Below are 16,810 nucleotides of genomic sequence, written 5' to 3' on the forward strand. Positions count from 1 at the left end.
ACTCAAGTAAAAAAACCGCTGTAACAACAGTAGTTTCCGAAAACAAACAAATAATGAAACAAGTAACGGCTTTAAATTGCAAAACTAGGACTTGAATTCTGTTCCTTTTCCCTGATTTTTGTCACTTACTTTTTATAATCTTCGATTAAAATAAGGTATGCTAAAAAAAATCACCACCGTGATTCCTACTGCCGCAAAATATCCAAAAAAGGCCAAATTATGCTCGAAATTTTGCGTGCAGAATATACCCAACCCTGAAGAATGGTGAAGGTCTGCTGTTATCAGAAGACAGGCCAGATTAACTTGATGTAACTAATCTTGTATTGTTTCTCACATAATCGGTTTTAAACTTCTTGGTTTTTGCTACATGCTAGAATGTTCTTTGATAACCTCTTAAGTTAGTCCGTTATACTGCTTAACCTTTGGCTCGTATACGAATCACTTAGCTTAACTCTGATTTCAGGCCATAGACTAAGTAGAGAAAGTTTGTTCCAACCCCACCGATCGAAGAAGCCAGAAGCGCATCAAGACCGGTGCTTATTAACTCCAGTTTCTGTAAAATGAAACAAGAGACTAGATGGAATGCTAGTCTAACTATTACAGGTCCACCCCCAGGCTTTTGGCAGATTTCCTGCACAAATCTTTAATCCCGCGGTGGAGAGAGGCACTGTGCGAGTTAAGTGTCTTGCCCAAGAACACAACACAGGTACCCCGGCCGGCGCTAGCGCAAGAACCCCTTTGATCTACAGACCAGTTCAATGTACCTCTTTGACCAAAAGTTGCGCTACTCCAACTATATGTGGGAGAGTAATCGCAAACACCCTACTACCCCTCCTTCCCCTCCCATAGCATATTGTCGGGTTGTCCCTGGGTATACAGATCTGGAAGGTTTCGTGAGGATAAATAGTCTCGCCGCCAAGACCACAAATTAAAATGAGAACAATGGTCAATTGGCTCGAACTTTTGACTGGAAATCTAGCGTAAACCACTTTGATAAAACGTTCCTGGTTGCACGTTCAATATCGTGTATTTGCAAAATACTTCTAAAAAAAATGCAAGCATTGCGGAACTGTGGCAACCTGCCGACTAAAGTAGGAAGTTCTCGTGGTTTTTGAAAATTTTTCCGTGTCTGACGTTACTAGCTAGTGACCACTATAGATCTATAAATATATTGGCTTCTTCCGAAGCGTATGTATTCTTACAGGTATTTCTGTAATGTTTACGCGATAACATGCTATGGATCATGGACCGTAAAATAAAAGATTTATTTAGCCCTCTATGGGGCTTATCTCTTTTCGAGGCAGGGGTGAAGGGCGTGCGGGCTTAGCTTACTTCAATTTGTGGACATGAGTTTGTGCACACGAATAAACGTACTTAGAATTTTTTTATCTTTAGCAGTACTTCTTCACTAAATAAGCAATAATAACACTGGCTCAGAAATTTGCCTAACATAAAAAAACAGTAGAAAATCCAGACCTACAGATAATTGGGGGCCCGATTATCCAGACCCTGCAATAAGAGGGGGGGCGCTATCAAAAATAATTTTTATCGGCCCTATGGGCCTCTATTTGGCTTAAAAATATGGTGAAGGCCCGCTGAAAAATACCTTTACTTATGTGTCAAACTTGCTATAGCCAAGGAAATGAACCTCTACAAACTGGGGACACTTCAATAATTGAGATAAAATTAAAACAATAAAAAAATTGCCATATTTACCAAAGTACAATGTTAACTAAAATTTCCTAATAAAGTTAAAATATACAGTGTAAAAAACCTTAAAACAAACTGGTTCCTTGTCTAAAGATGGGACGTTCCGCATTGTCAGCTGTCCTGAGCAAACAAGATCATTTTAAATATGATTCTTTTTCTTTCTTTTTTTTTCTTTACATATACTAGTAACAGGCAAGAATCCGTCTGACAGGCTACGTCAGGCTAAATACCTTAAGGTTACTATTTTATGCGGCTACTAATTTTAGCGATTTTAGCGAGTTGAGCGAAAATCGCTGAATGTAGTACTCGCTAAAATTTGCCTCGGTCAAATTAACACCCCAAAGGAAAACGAAATTAAACTTAGTCGACTTGAAAATTTCTTTAAAAAAAGATGCCGGTAACTTTGTTCTGTCTGGCAGTGCAAATGTTCGTTCAATTTCAAGTGAGTTTGTTCTTTTACTGAACATTAATTTTCATCTTAGCGATATGTTCATTTAAAACTGGTTTACAAGATATCACTAATGTTTTAAAAACTTTTAGATAATCGCTAAATAGTAGCCGCTAACAATAGTAACCTTAAGGTAAATTTAATTTTTTTCCATCGAAAAATTGTCTTAAGTAAACGAGAGTTAACTATCACCGAAAATGGGGGAGGGGTGCTACTACAAAGGGGGGGGGGGGAGGAATTTACCATTTTTAAATAATGCAGTGGTTGGGGAGGGTTAAGGAGAACGGGGCAGTTTTGAAGTTTATATCACTTGCAACAGGTAACATAATTAACATGATCTTGTTTGCTCAGAACAGCTGCAATGCGGGACAGTCCCATCTTTAGACAAAGACCCACTGTGTTTAAGCACGATCCAAATTGAACTCCACCGAGTTATCAAATCCTAAACTCTCCATACAATATCGATACATTTTCAAACATATAGCTGTTGAGATTTAAGAAAATCATCAATTCTTTTGATGTAAATCCAGAGAGAATTTCCATTTTATATCTTGTTCGGGCGGGGGCCGTTAAAATATTGGTGCTTCGAGTTGGGTCTAAAACTCATTGTCAGACATAAAAAAACAATTGAAAATTTAAACCAACATACCACAAAGGGTTCATTTAATTATTTCCGCCGCAAGTGAACATTTTAAAGAGGACATCTTTTATATGTGGCATTTCTTATAATGATATTCCAGTAAGGGAATTAACATAGAGCCAAACCTTACGAACTCACTTCCGTTTTCAACGATAGCCAAGTCCCTCGCGGTCTCTGTGACGTCATACCGTTTCCTGCCTCGGCTCCGGTTTTATAAGGATGTTTGCGATGTTTCAAATAATTTATTTGATTTGGAGTAATAATAAATTTCTGTCGTGAAAACTAACATTTAAATTAAACACATGATTGCTTTTGTGGGTCTCAACATACAAGCCCGAGCCGGTCGATAATCTGGAATTATGTTTTTTGACAGAGAAACAGAGCTTTGTTTTCGCTAATTGCCGGACATCGCGTAACATTGACAGGCTGGCCCTATTAAACTTTAAAATCCTCTGCAAATTTTGCATATTTATCTTGCAAATCCCTTCTAAAGTTTCTCACTGCGCAATAATGCAGCCATGTTTTTAATCAAATAAATGACAGGCGAGAGATTTATGGAAAAACTACAAGCGCGGCTTGGCAAAGTTTATTTTGGTCGCCCGAATGCTTACAAACAATTACTTAAGTTAGGACTTCAATCGGAAAGCGAGATGTGTCATTGCAAACAATGCCGCCCCAAGTGCACTGCGCTTTTGTTTGAATATTGTTTCCTGTAACTGAGTGAATATTCGTCTTGCTGTGAAACAAAACATACTGGCGTAATTTTTGAGGGAATCTTCGATTTAAATCTGTGAAGAAAACGTCTTGAATCAAAAGGAAACTGCTGGCTTTGAGGACTAAAGCGGTAAGTCATTGAAAACTTTATTCATAATCTTAACAGGTTAAAAACAATGAAAAATTTCACATTCATTTGAAATCTTTGAATGTATCATTGGCAACTGTGAACATCTTAAAAGCTCAATGGTCGTTTCCAACTTTACAAGAGCGCTCTCTGTAGGGACCTGAAACGCTAAGCTTTGATTTGTACTCGTATGAAAGTAAGGTTCTGGATCAATGGGACATGTGTGTTTATAAATCGTGTTTATAGCCGCACAATCTCTCCGCTTCACTTGAAAACGTGGGTTTTACTTATCACCGGTTTCTTTACTACCGGATGCGCGTATTTCATTCAAACTTTCGACGCCGAAGTAGAATTATAGACGGACAAGAAGTGATACTATGGCAAACATTTAAAGGGAACGTGTCTGCGGCGAATGAAAAAATTCTAGCCCATGCGTGACTTTGGAAAGTATTCGAAACGTGTGACTTTTCTATACAAAGATTAAATTTAGGTCAAAGATGTCTTAAGGGAAAATCGGATGAAACGTTTAGCCCATATGTACTTTTTATCCTTACAAAGTAGTTAAGCGTTTTAGGAAAGGTCGAAGCTCGAGGATTGCAGGTCGAAGCGATAGTCAAATTGAAGAGACATTTATTTTTATTTTTCTGCAGTGGCGTTTGTGAAGTTTAGACGCAGCGAAAGTTAATAAAACATTACAATGAGAACAGGTGTTGAGCAAGAAATGATGTTTATGTCTTTTCTTTTGATTTTAGCTGCTTTAAATAGAAACTAAAAAGACCTGTATGGTCATTAAGATTTCGATCTACTGTATCTCGTATCTGCGCGTTTTATCTCCCGGTTCTATAAATAGGAATCTTGGATTGTCCTGCAGGCGCTAATTAAAAAAAAAAAAAAAAAAAAGGTTTTCAACAAAAGTTACCAAAACATCGACCTTGAAAAAAACGTTCTTAAATAAACTGATTGTATAAAGATGCAATTGTTGGCCGTTAAATTTCGCGCGCAGTGAGTTGCAAGGAAAACAACGAAATTTCATTAAGCTTTCTTTTGCCTTAAAAAGTCCCCTGCGGGCAGCACTAGCAGTGCTTTAGATTAGAAACAAGAACATGTAAATTAGATATTAATTTTCTGGTGTTGTTTTATACTCAGTAACAATGGCCGTCTGATAAATCTTTCCGGGAGTTTCTAAAGTAATTTGATTAGGAAAATCGAGTTTATACCAGCGGGTTTTCTCGATAAATTTTTGCGGTGAAAAAGTGGTCTCCTTGACTAGGAAATTGTAAAGAGTGATTCGTTTTTCCGGATTAGCGAAGATTTCATTCAAATCGGATCATGACCAGACGCCTATGATGTCATAAATTGAATGGAAAAGAACCTTTGCTATTGGCGACAAGAAACTTATAGCTGTCGTATAAAGCAGGAAGCAATTATCAAAACAAAACCACACAATTACTTTTAACTAGAAAACACCAAAAATCTTTAAAATAATAAATAACACACGTTCGTTCTTGACTGCACCAGTAAAACTGATTAAAAAGAATTAAAATTATGAAGCGATAAAGTTCAACCTTATCATAGCGCCCTTAATCCTATTCCCTTGATGAATTACTTTATTCTCAACACCTCTTTGCTTGACAATGTACAAAAATTGAATGGAGAATTTAGATATTTGTCACGCATGACCTCGCCCTCTCGTAAGAAGGTTCTCGTAAGTAATCACGTACGTCGCGTCCAGGCCGTTTATAGATCTCGTAAATCACTCGCTACTTTTTGTTGTTGCAGCAATGGCTTTTACTAACTGCACTCCAATTATTTTATTATACTTTAAAATTACAACTTGTGAGGCAGGCTTTTGCATTTATTAGTGGTTTTCACAAATAGAAATCAATTTGAAACGGCAAATATTGCCCACAATGTAAGACATGTAGTAAATAATAAAGATGGTAAATTCTAACTCGGTAATAAATAATAAAAATAAATTTCTACTAACACGAGAGGGAAAACATCTTATCTTTATTAAAAACATGTTTTGCCACGGTATTTTTATTTTCAAACTGCCAGAAGGTTTTTTGGCGTTGTTTGACTGAAAAACACATTATAAATCAATAAGAAGCGAGTTTTAACTGCTTTGCACCGAAAAGTCTGTGAGGAACAAATCGCCTTGGTTATAAAAACTTATGGTCTTATAAGACAGTTAAACAGGCCTTAGAGAATTAAAAGATTACATTGCAATTTTATCGTGTAAGTCCCATTGAAGCCTCGCTATCGACTATAATTTTAATACTTGGAAATGAGGCTAAAGGAATTGACCATGCAACGATCGCAATACTTGACGTTTTTATTTTTAACCAATCAGAACGGTCGATGCACCAGGCGATCTGCTTGCCGCGTGCTCTTCCGTTGATTTACGTGCACTAAGCTAACAGTCTAAATAATTATCTTTTTATCTCCTTTTGTACTCTTTTAAGTCCGTCAATATAAGAACAATGTACGTTAGCGGGACAAAGAACCTTATATTAATATCATAAATCCCCCAATTTCTTTAAATCTTTCAAGCCCTATTATTTTACAAATTGTTCATTAGGCTGTTTTCAAAAAATCCCGTATAATACTAGCTACGGTGTAATACTACTGATTTAACCCTTTGTTCTCGGACGCCGTTATGTCCAGCAATTTTTTTAATTCTTTCAAGTTCTTATGTCTTACAAATTGTAATAAGGCTGTTCTCCATAAAATCCTTATAATACTACTGATTTAACACTATATTCTTGTGATGTAATGTTCAGCAATTTTCTTAATTCTTTTAAGCTCTTTTGCCTTACAAATTGTCGCATAAATTCCTCACAATACTACTTATTTAACCCGGCCTATATCCCTGTGATGTCGTTTAATGTCCAGCAGGGAAACGTCTGAAATTCAGGCTAGGTTTTAATATATACGTGGAGAAAGAAGTTACTGATAACTGTTAAATACATTATCCAACGACAGGTGAGGCCCATTTTTGAGAGTGGAAAATGTGAATGAAGCAGAAATATTTTTCCGTTTGTTCGTGAAACTTTATCAGGTTGAGATGTGAAATTATTTTATAATAAGCACTCAGCATTTGGATTTAACAGTAATCATTTTAAATCCGTCTGCATCTGGCAAATTCTCATGGTGCCGGAGAGGAGGGAGTCAATTTCAGTGAAGTCTCTCTGAACGGAAACCGCTCTTAGAACAGTCATCACCTAGAGTTGGTCCCTGTGGCCCGGGCGCTGTGGTCATACTTCAAACATTGTACTGTAACAAAACCGAACAACAGACATTTTAAAACCGTCAACAGACACTTGAGAGTCCCTTTTTCGTTAAAACTATACTTCCGAGGTTACCATAGATGTTGAATACGATATCAAATACGATTTGGGGGAGCAATCTTTGTATAAAACTAATACTAATACTCATATCCGGAGTTTGGTTTCATGCTGTGAAACTTGTCGACTTTCTACCGTAATTTTAGTGAAGCCTAATTCCTGGAGACATTTGTATTGTGCAGATAGCCAGATATCTCAGCCTAAAATACATGTATGTACGGGTCGAATCAAAACGAAACCGTTATTCGTAGTCTCAGGTTACCCGAGGGCTCTCTTAGGTGGACAACTTCCTTGGTCGGACAGTTGTTGTTGGTCGACCGTAGACTGTTCACAGCAGTCTATCTTCTCGTAGTTTTTCGACGTTTTTCTCCGCTCGTTGAACGCGGGAAAAAAATCGCGACAGAACTGGACGCCAGCGGAGGCGAAACGAAGCCTTCCGTGGCCACCCCGTCGTGCTTCGCGCTCCCGCTCGCTTCGTGTGCTGTTACGTTTGCGGTCTTATGCGATGAAAAATAGCGAGGTTATGTCTAGGTCGATTAGTCCCGCCGCTGTCCGTCCTAAAGAGAGTTGACTGCATCTCATAATTTAGAGACTTTTCTGTTTTTAAAGTATTAAGATTTAAGATAAACTGTACAGTAAAGAAAGTGAAGCTATAGCCTGCGTAGCAGGCGCATGTGTAGTTTCGAGTGCGCGCATGGGAAACGCGAAAGGCGCGAAACGACCACGCGAGGGAAATGCGTGGCCTTCTCGCGATCTTGCGCTCTTTAAAAACGCGCGTTGTTTTTTTTTTAAAAAAAACTACACAGCAGCCTTTTAAAACGCGCGTTTTAAGAAAAAACAACAAAGCAGCCCTTTTAAAACGTGCCTTTAAAAAAAAACTACACAGGCACCTGCTACGCAGGCTAGTGAAACTAAGGATACCTCTTGTGAAAAGACAATGACCGTTACGTATAACTATCTACAGATAAGCTTTATCCGACTTTAAAAAGCACACTGTGAGTTATGGACTTGAAGTGTATCAAAAGATTTAGAACCAATTTCATAAGCCTGTATACATTGTTCTTTAATTTGGAAGGATTTGATAAGTCGTTGGTTTTAAAATCTGCAGAGTTACGAAGCTCGGATGACCCATCCATTAGCTGAAAAAATCTTTCCAACCGCAAAAGAACTAAGAACTACTGGGTACGCACGTAATCGACAAAACGAAATGGTGTAAAATTTAAAGGCCTTCACTTGCGATTTCTTAGTCAACAAGACTTCTGTAGGCAGTCAACTACAACTTCAGAAATTCGTGAAACTATTTCCGTGCATGCATGATTTTATCTGTGATTACTGCTAGTTTTATTTTTGTTATCTTGGGTGATTTAAAAAGTTGTTGGTCGATTAAATCTACGCAGTTCGGATGACCAGCAATTAGACTGAAATAGTCGTCTGAAAACACAAACAAAAATAACCACAAAACCTCAAGAACCAATTGGTCGAAATTGGCACGTAATCGCGGAACCAAATAATACGATATGAAATTTGAAAAAAAAAAATGAAGGTTTTCATTTGTCATTTTTCTTATGAAAACTTGAAAGTCAATACGGCCACGTTTATATAGCAGGAAACTACAAATAAACAATTACGTGAAACTATTTCTACAAAAGATTTTTATAGTTACCTTTACAATCCGATTATGACAGATCCAGAGATAAGAATGCTGCAACAATCACTCACAAAAATTTCACCTTGTCAGCAGTTTTGTTAATGGGCCATTTTGCGGTTTAGTTTTTCGCCATTGTCAAAAGTGTTCAGCAAGGGCGTGAAATATAGTAAAATTCCGGAGTCAAATTTCTTCCAAAACGTTTAATATAGTTTCTTGAAATGCCTGATGATTTGGATAGCAGTGGATAAGGAAGCGTGCTGGTCACGTTTTTCATACATTTGCTATCAAAACTAAAACTTCGTTATGAATCTGAAAGCGTATGAATTTTAAAATCTGATTTTTCTTATATATGCAAAACTACAACTAAAAATTCTCTCGAAATGCAAAGGGGAGACGCGAAACGAGCGCGCGAGCTCGCGCTCGAACGCGTTCGTTCCAGTTCCTTTCAGGGAGGTCGCGGTTTCACTCAACTAGCCCGATGCCATTCAGTTTTTTATTTGTATTTTATTTTCCTCCCCTTCATGCTATATAAATTACAGATTGTTTTGCAGTGTAGGTGTCCTGAACCTAAAGTTTTAAACATTTTTCTAAGCCAGAAAACTAAATAATGGCAATAATCCTCGTTTTTCATGTGAGATAAACCTGGCATTTTTTGGCTCTGACATAGACAGCGCATTTTGAAAAAAGGGATTTTTTTTAAAAAAAATTAAAGTTCGTAATCCATAACCATCCATGTTTATTTTTACTTCTTCGTTGTTTTTCCACTTTAAAAACTATTATTTTAAGGGTCTTCAACTTGAACGTAACTTTTACATTAGAGAGTTAAAAAGACTTAAAATATCGTGTAGTAACTAAATTAAATGATACAAGACTGATATTAAAGTATCATTTTGTATTTGACCCATTTGCCTAAATTAGCACGAAATAAGCCCCTCGACTTTATGACTGTCCTCTCCCAGCAAGTTCAAATTTTGATCTATAATGAGATTTGTTTATGTCGGCCCTACAACGAGGTTCGGAGCACGTAAAAGCCTGCACTTTTAAGATCAAATCCAAAACTTAAATTAGTTTAAAAGTTTCAAGAGAGATTGTAATCTTATATCTTTTTTATAATACAATAACACAATCAAACACACAGATGGCGAGAATTAAGAAAAATGAGATCACAGGAAAATTGTCGTTCAAACCGGCAATTTCTCAAAACTTACACCATACCAACTGCATGTATGGAGAAAAGACAAGAGAATTTGTATGTTAGCATTGGAACGTTTAAGAGTTAAAGGGAGTGTCCGTTAGTTGAGGTATATGATAGTACCGTTCCTAAACTTTCCGGCTTCCCTGCCGTATCAACTCGTATGTGGGACAGTCTAGGACTGAACTAGTGACATGATAGCGTTATGTAAGAAAATATGCTCTAAATTAGAGAAACTTCTACATAGCTCCCCCCTAATCCCCTTTCCAAAGATTCGATACTGGTGAGAGACTGAAACTTTACGTATCCCGGCTGTAGTGGCGTCATCAGTATGGAATTTTTCTTCTTGAATCTCAAACGACCTCAAACGTCTTCTTGAGAGCGGAGGGGAACTGCATGGGCTCCTGATTGTGCGTGTGGTCAGAGACGTTCACGACAGACCGCCCAAAGAAAACCGATGAGAGATACCAGGGTTACATTTGGAAACAGGACTTAAAACCAGGATATTGAATTAAGCCTTTTCATCGCGCAGTAAGTGCAGTACCAAAACGTGCGTGCGTTTTTACCCGGTCTAAAGCCCCATTCACTGAGCTTAAATTATGGACTTCAATGAGCCTTCGCTGAAAGAGTATTTATATATTGGGGATGTATAACACAAGAGAAAATTAAGCGGCTGACGATAGAGGCGAAAGTAGAACTGACTCTTTGCCCATTCTCCTACTTTGCACTTCGGCCGTTCCCAGAGACCCTCAGAATGAATCATGATTCCTTTTATACTGCGCACACTCGAATGCTCTCACCAAAATCATATCTCTACCCGAAAGGATCGCGATCTCTGGAAACGAAGCTTGTTCCTTGTAGTTCTATCCAGTGCTATTTTGAAAACTTTCTTCCTCTTTCTGTAATAATATATCATACAGTCCTGAAAATTGCCCGATTTCTTACAGTGCAACTGGTAGATTTTCTGAATTGGGCCGATCAGTCCCCTTTCACAAACCGATATAAATTGGGCCGATATCTGGTAGCATGTAAACATTTAACCACAGCCTACATTTTTAATGGGCTACTCACTTCTAATAAGAGCCAGGCATCCTCTATTGCTCAAATCAAAACAAAGTACTTTTTAAAACAATTTCTAAAGGGAACCTCAGCGAACATCACTTATGGCGAACATATATAGATACGTTAAGATCAACCCAACGCCGGCGACGGCAAAAAATTATCCGCCACTAAAATAAACTTCCCGCAAGCGGACTTTTTTTACAATCAACACGATCAAAGTCAAACTGTGTTTTATTGTGTAATTCCGATAAACAGTTTTGCGGATTATTTAGGGAGTTCAACTACATCCTCCCACCCTCTTTTGAGCAACATGTATACCGGAAACAAGGGGTACGTTTTTGCGATAACATCTTTGGAACTGCAGCCGGGGCTCGGAGAAACCCACGCAAAAACATAGGCACGTGCGTTCAACATCCTGATCAGTTTCTTTGACTTCTTGCTTGTCTTCTGCGGCGAAAAAGCACTTGAAGGGCTTCTTTTGGGTAATGCGATATACTAAATGTTGATATTTTTGTTGATCTCAATGTGACCTTGAATTACGTTCGACTTTTGCCGATTTAAACCCCGCGAATTTCACTGCCTACCCTCCGGGTATTGCTTACTCTAAAAACTTTTAGATAAAGGCCTTTTTATAAAAAAATATGACAAAAAAAAAAAAAAACAAAGTTACTCACAAGGGAAGTAGTTTTGTTTTGTTAAAAGCGAGCATCGCGGCGTAGTACACCTCTAAAATACCTCCCCCCAACTTAGGCAAGTTATCGCATGTTATCATTTACATTCATGTGTTCTGCCAATTTGCGACTGAAATCATAATTAAGTATTTTTAGACTATGAAAGTTGTTTTGCCTGTTCGATTCGGCTGCTAGAAAGGCAAAAAGGAAACTCTTTCGAGATTACAAGCAGTTTTTCTTCATTGATAAAAATCGCGAGAAATGATATAATTTTTTACATGATAATTTAGACCCGTGAGAAACCACACAGCAACAATACTGTAAATTCGCCCATTTTTATTCATTAAGCTTCAATGCACAATGAAGGGCCGGATTTTCGTTTCCACACGCTCAACCATGACTCTTAGGAGTCAATTGGTCGTGGATCCTTTGATCCGACCCCATTCAACGTTCTCTCACGTACGCTAAAACGCCAACGCACACAAAACAAAACACAAAATTAATGTATAATTGTGCACAGAAGGGAGTAAACTGTTTCTTTTAAAAGTTCATGCGCTTGTATTTAAGAAAGAAAAAGTCCAGCTTAAAAATTTTTCTTCAAAAACTTTCATTTGCCCTTCAGTACTTCAAAACACGAAATCAGGTTCCTATTTTTGCTTGGCAAATTTCCTTTTAAAACGTTTGGCGTGTTGTAGTTTTTGAACCAAGGAAACTTGTCAGGAAAAGTGCTTCAAGTCGCGAAAATTACTCTTCTGTACGGTTTTTTAGGAAGACTTTTCAAGGAGAAGCAGGCTTGTCGTGTCAAGTTTGCTATAAATACGGAGACTGAAATAAACTTGTCAACAAAACTTGTTTGGGCGCATTACGAGAAGATTTCATGTTCTTGACCTTCTTAGGGTAAAATCAGTCATTTTGAGCAGGGCACGAAATTTCAGTGTTTGTACTGGAATGCAACGTCAAATAATTTCGCAAAGAATTTGCCGAATTCTGCAGACTTTAAACTATTATGCTGGTTAAAATTTTTAGACTGTAGAAGCAGGGACAAGCATACAGGTCTTTTTCGACGTTTTTACAATGTTTTTGTAAAGTTTTTGTTGACTTCGACATTTTGACAAAGTTTCCAAAAACAAATACCGTACATGGAATATCTTGAACATTAAACTCTATGGCCGTTCCCCTAGAAGAGATATGTAAAGTCCGCTAATTTAATAACAGAAATTTTGTCTGATCTAAAGTTCACGTAGTATACATATTCCAAAAACATAATTTCGCAGTCCAAATTATCTGAACGCGGTATTCCCGTCATATTCGCCGGCATTTTCTTAACCATTAATCGCTCATGTCTTTATTTCAACACGGTAAATTCATCTAGATTACAATACTTATTGCTAATTACTTAATTAATAAAACACATATATAATATTTATAAATAAAACTATTTAGTTTCGAAGCGGCGGAGTCTTTTACCCAAAGGTCTGCTTAATGTTTCCAGAAGCTTTCAAATAAGCTATGTTGGCACACAATTTTAGATATTTTCATATTAGCTTTTACATCCTTAAATTCTAGGCGATTCAAGTGTTAATCAATTACAAACAGTCTTATTTGATTTAGTTGAACTACAAACGTGTTCTGTACTTTTCGTACAATGACCAGATCGTTACTAAGCAACATACACGTGCCCGGAATTTGTACCTGACTTCTGCACACGTTCTCGCAGCAATTTGCATTTTGTTTTGCAAGCTGGAAAAGTTTCACGTGGGAAAATTTCCAGGCCCTAATCCCTTTTCTTTTCATTCCAGATCGAATTGATTACTTTTCGTAAACATCTATTGTTTGACTTAATCCAGCTGAACTAAACAGTTAATGTTTTTGTGTTCACCCAACAGTCAAGTAACGACCTGGTCACTATTTTTAATTACTAGCATTTATGTTCTTAAGTGTTCTTAACTTAGTTTAAGATAATTCTGGACACTCTGGTCTTTTGACCAGCACGAACTGTGGAACTTTGATTCCATTCAACTTTATAAACAATGGATCGCTTTAATTAGTTTACCTAGTTACCACAAAATATTTACATGTTACTTTTGGATCCTTTTGTGTTATTGAATTTAACATTGTAATAGTAGATCACGTACGGAAGGAAAACCCGCTTAAGTCCAGCAATTCCAGTGATTGATATTTGGGGAAACTTACATTTATGTTCACGCGTTTAAGCCGTTCCATTAAGCTGATCTATTTGCTAGTTATTGTAAGTTGTACAGCAAAAAGTAAGAACGCGGTTCGCGCAAGATTAAAGAACGCCGCCGTTGCCATGTAAGATTACCATTCCAAAACATTACAGTTAAACCAATCACAAAGCTTTACGTAATTCACGTTAACCAATCACTGAGAGTTATGGATCTAGAGCGTGGTTTATATTAGTGTCGTTTTAGGGTGTAAGGACAGAGAAAGAAGAGCAGTTAAGAGCAGAGATAGAGAAAAGATCGATACCTGAAGCCGACGAGTACACAATGTAATAAACTTGGTTAAAGTAGAAATCCCGTCCAGAGTTATATCTCGAGAGCGACTAAAGGAAAGCAAGCCAGGACTCCAAAAATACCGCGCAACAGATTGGTAGAGATATCCGGGCTTTCCCCAGCACTTCCCGCAGCCAAGCAAGAAGGACGCGTCAACAACGAACTGTGAGTTTTCTTTGGATCTCGCTATGCCAGAAACGTAAGGAAAACCAAGCCAAAAATTTAAGTAGCACGGCCTGTTATGCGATTCCGTTAGTACGGAAATGCGGAGGTCGTGAGGAAGAAACAGTTCTTTTAAGAACTCTGGGCTATTTTAGGTCTTATTATTTTGTTAATTCTTTAGTTAAGGAATATTTTTTTGTTGAATGCTCGTCTCAGGATCAAAACTTTAGTTGCCGGTCGGAGTACCTGATGTACAGTTTTCCTTTACAACATTCCTGCGATACCACGGACGAAGGCGGGTGTATATTTCGTTTCCGACGAAATTTCACTGTTGTTAAAGGCACGTTTCAATCGTTTTGGAATTTAGCGTAAGACATTTTCATTTCTGTGAGTCGAATGCGAAATATTCTTTCAATCTGTGCACCCAAGGAAAAGCTAAGTTATTTTTCGCGCGAAACGTGGGTACATCGTGGGCACAGTCCGAAGAGTTTTGCGACGGTAACTGCTCTGAAATTTGTTTTCTCCGCTTGATTATTCGCAAGTTTCGCATAACAATCACTTAGGTTTATTTTAACAAAGAGTGGACAGCTCGATTTCACTTTCGAAGACCATTTTACGGTGAACCAAAATTCTGGCGGCCAAAGTAAGAGTAGCGATTTTGAAATTCCATCATCATCCCCGTTATCGCCAACTTCTGAACTATTTGTTAGTTTCGATTCGAGCTCGGTTATTTTCGACGCCTCGCTACTAAACTCTAACGTGGATCAAACTAAAGAAAAACCGATGAATATGGACGAACTCGCAAAACTCCTTACTGAACAAAATAAAGCACTTACGGAAAATTGGGCCGAACAAATTTCGACGCTATGTGAAGCTTTTCAAAAGTCACACGTTACGCCCACATTTCCTGGTAACAATAGCGTTCCCATGCCAACATTTTCGGGCGACGCCGATGAAGACGTTAATGAATTTTTAGTGAACTTCAATCGTACTTCGGCTTTTTACAATTTTACCCCTGAAAAGAAGGCGGAAGCCCTTCCTTTGTTTTTAACTGGCAACGCTAGTATCTGGTTCAACACGACACCTGAACTACAAGACAGAAGTTTTGACGTCCTTTCGAAGGCTCTCAAAAAGCAGTTCCATTCCGACTCGGATATTTGGCTTCTTAGGCAACAATTGCACGAGACCAAACAACTGGCGACCGAGTCCGTCAGTAATTTTGCTGCTAAAATCCGCCGCCTTTGTCAACGTATAAATTTACCGCGACCAGAGAGAGTTAACTATTTCATTCAAGGTCTAAGACCCCATATTAAAAATTATGTCCTTTTACAACGGCCAGACACCTTCGAAGTCGCTGAAATGCACGCAAAACATAAGGAGGCTTTGCCCGAACAAGAAACCACTGATCGCACGGATGAAATATTGCGCTCGCTCGCGGAACTACAAAAATCCGCTGACGATAAGTTAACACCCTCAGTCGCAGCGTTCGGGAACTATCAATCAAGTACCAGCCAAGGCGAATTTTTCAACCACGACACATTTCCGGATAAATCAGAGCTTGAAAACATGATTAGACAATCTATTCGTCAAGAATTGCGTCGGTCGTACAATTCACATTTCTCGGGCCAGATTCAACGAGGAAGGCGATCGATATGTGATTTTTGTGGCCGGACAGGGCACATAATGGCGACATGTTACAGAAGACAGGAGCAGGACAGATCTCCCTCGATTCCGGTTTCAAATCGAACACTACAAGATCGCGACAATTGGGAACCAACTCGATTATGCCCTGATATTCCATACCAGCAGGACCAGCAGCATTTAAACTGGTAACGACCTCCTTTGAACGGGAACAAAGTGAGGTCGTCTCAGAGAGTAATTTCAATCAGAATATTCATACACATTCGGCATCCCAAAATTTTAACGGCAGCGTAAGGCGTAACCGCGCGCGGAACCCCAATACAGATCATCGTCGTGTAACTAGACAACGAATAAAAACCCCAGATAGCACCAAGTTTGCTTCAAGCGAGATTACCTTCCCGAGTATTCCCGCCATAGACGCTTGCGAGATTGAGCAACAAACCCCACCCAAATTTTATGCCGTGCGATCGCAACAGTTAGCAAACCGTATTAAATTACGTAAAGGAAGACAGGACAAGGAAAATTGCCAGCCAAAACCATTGTTTCGTAATGAGTCTCAATCAAATGAGTCGCCCCCAACATCTAATAGTCCAGTGATCACAAAGCCAGACCGTTTTAACTTTAGCACCAAAGATGCCACAAATGGATCTTCGAGACCACATAGTACAGCAATCAATTCGATTTTTGTTCCTCAAAAGATATGTTTCCTCAGTGATATAAAAGATGCAAATGTAGTAGATCCTGTTAACGAGTACAAGTTAAGAAATCGTTCTGTTTACGATAAAAGTCATGAATTTTCAAAGGCGGAAGAAGAAAAGATTCTCAAGGAAGATGATACAGAAGTCTTAGAGTTTGATGAAGCGCAAAGTAGCGCAAATATTTCAGTTATTGACCCCATAAGAATTGACGTTCATCCCGCCCAAGTAATTTCG

Source organism: Oculina patagonica, chromosome 11, assembly GCF_052425735.1.
Source record: "Oculina patagonica isolate OP01 chromosome 11, crgOcupat, whole genome shotgun sequence".
Taxonomy (NCBI): domain Eukaryota; kingdom Metazoa; phylum Cnidaria; class Anthozoa; order Scleractinia; family Oculinidae; genus Oculina; species Oculina patagonica.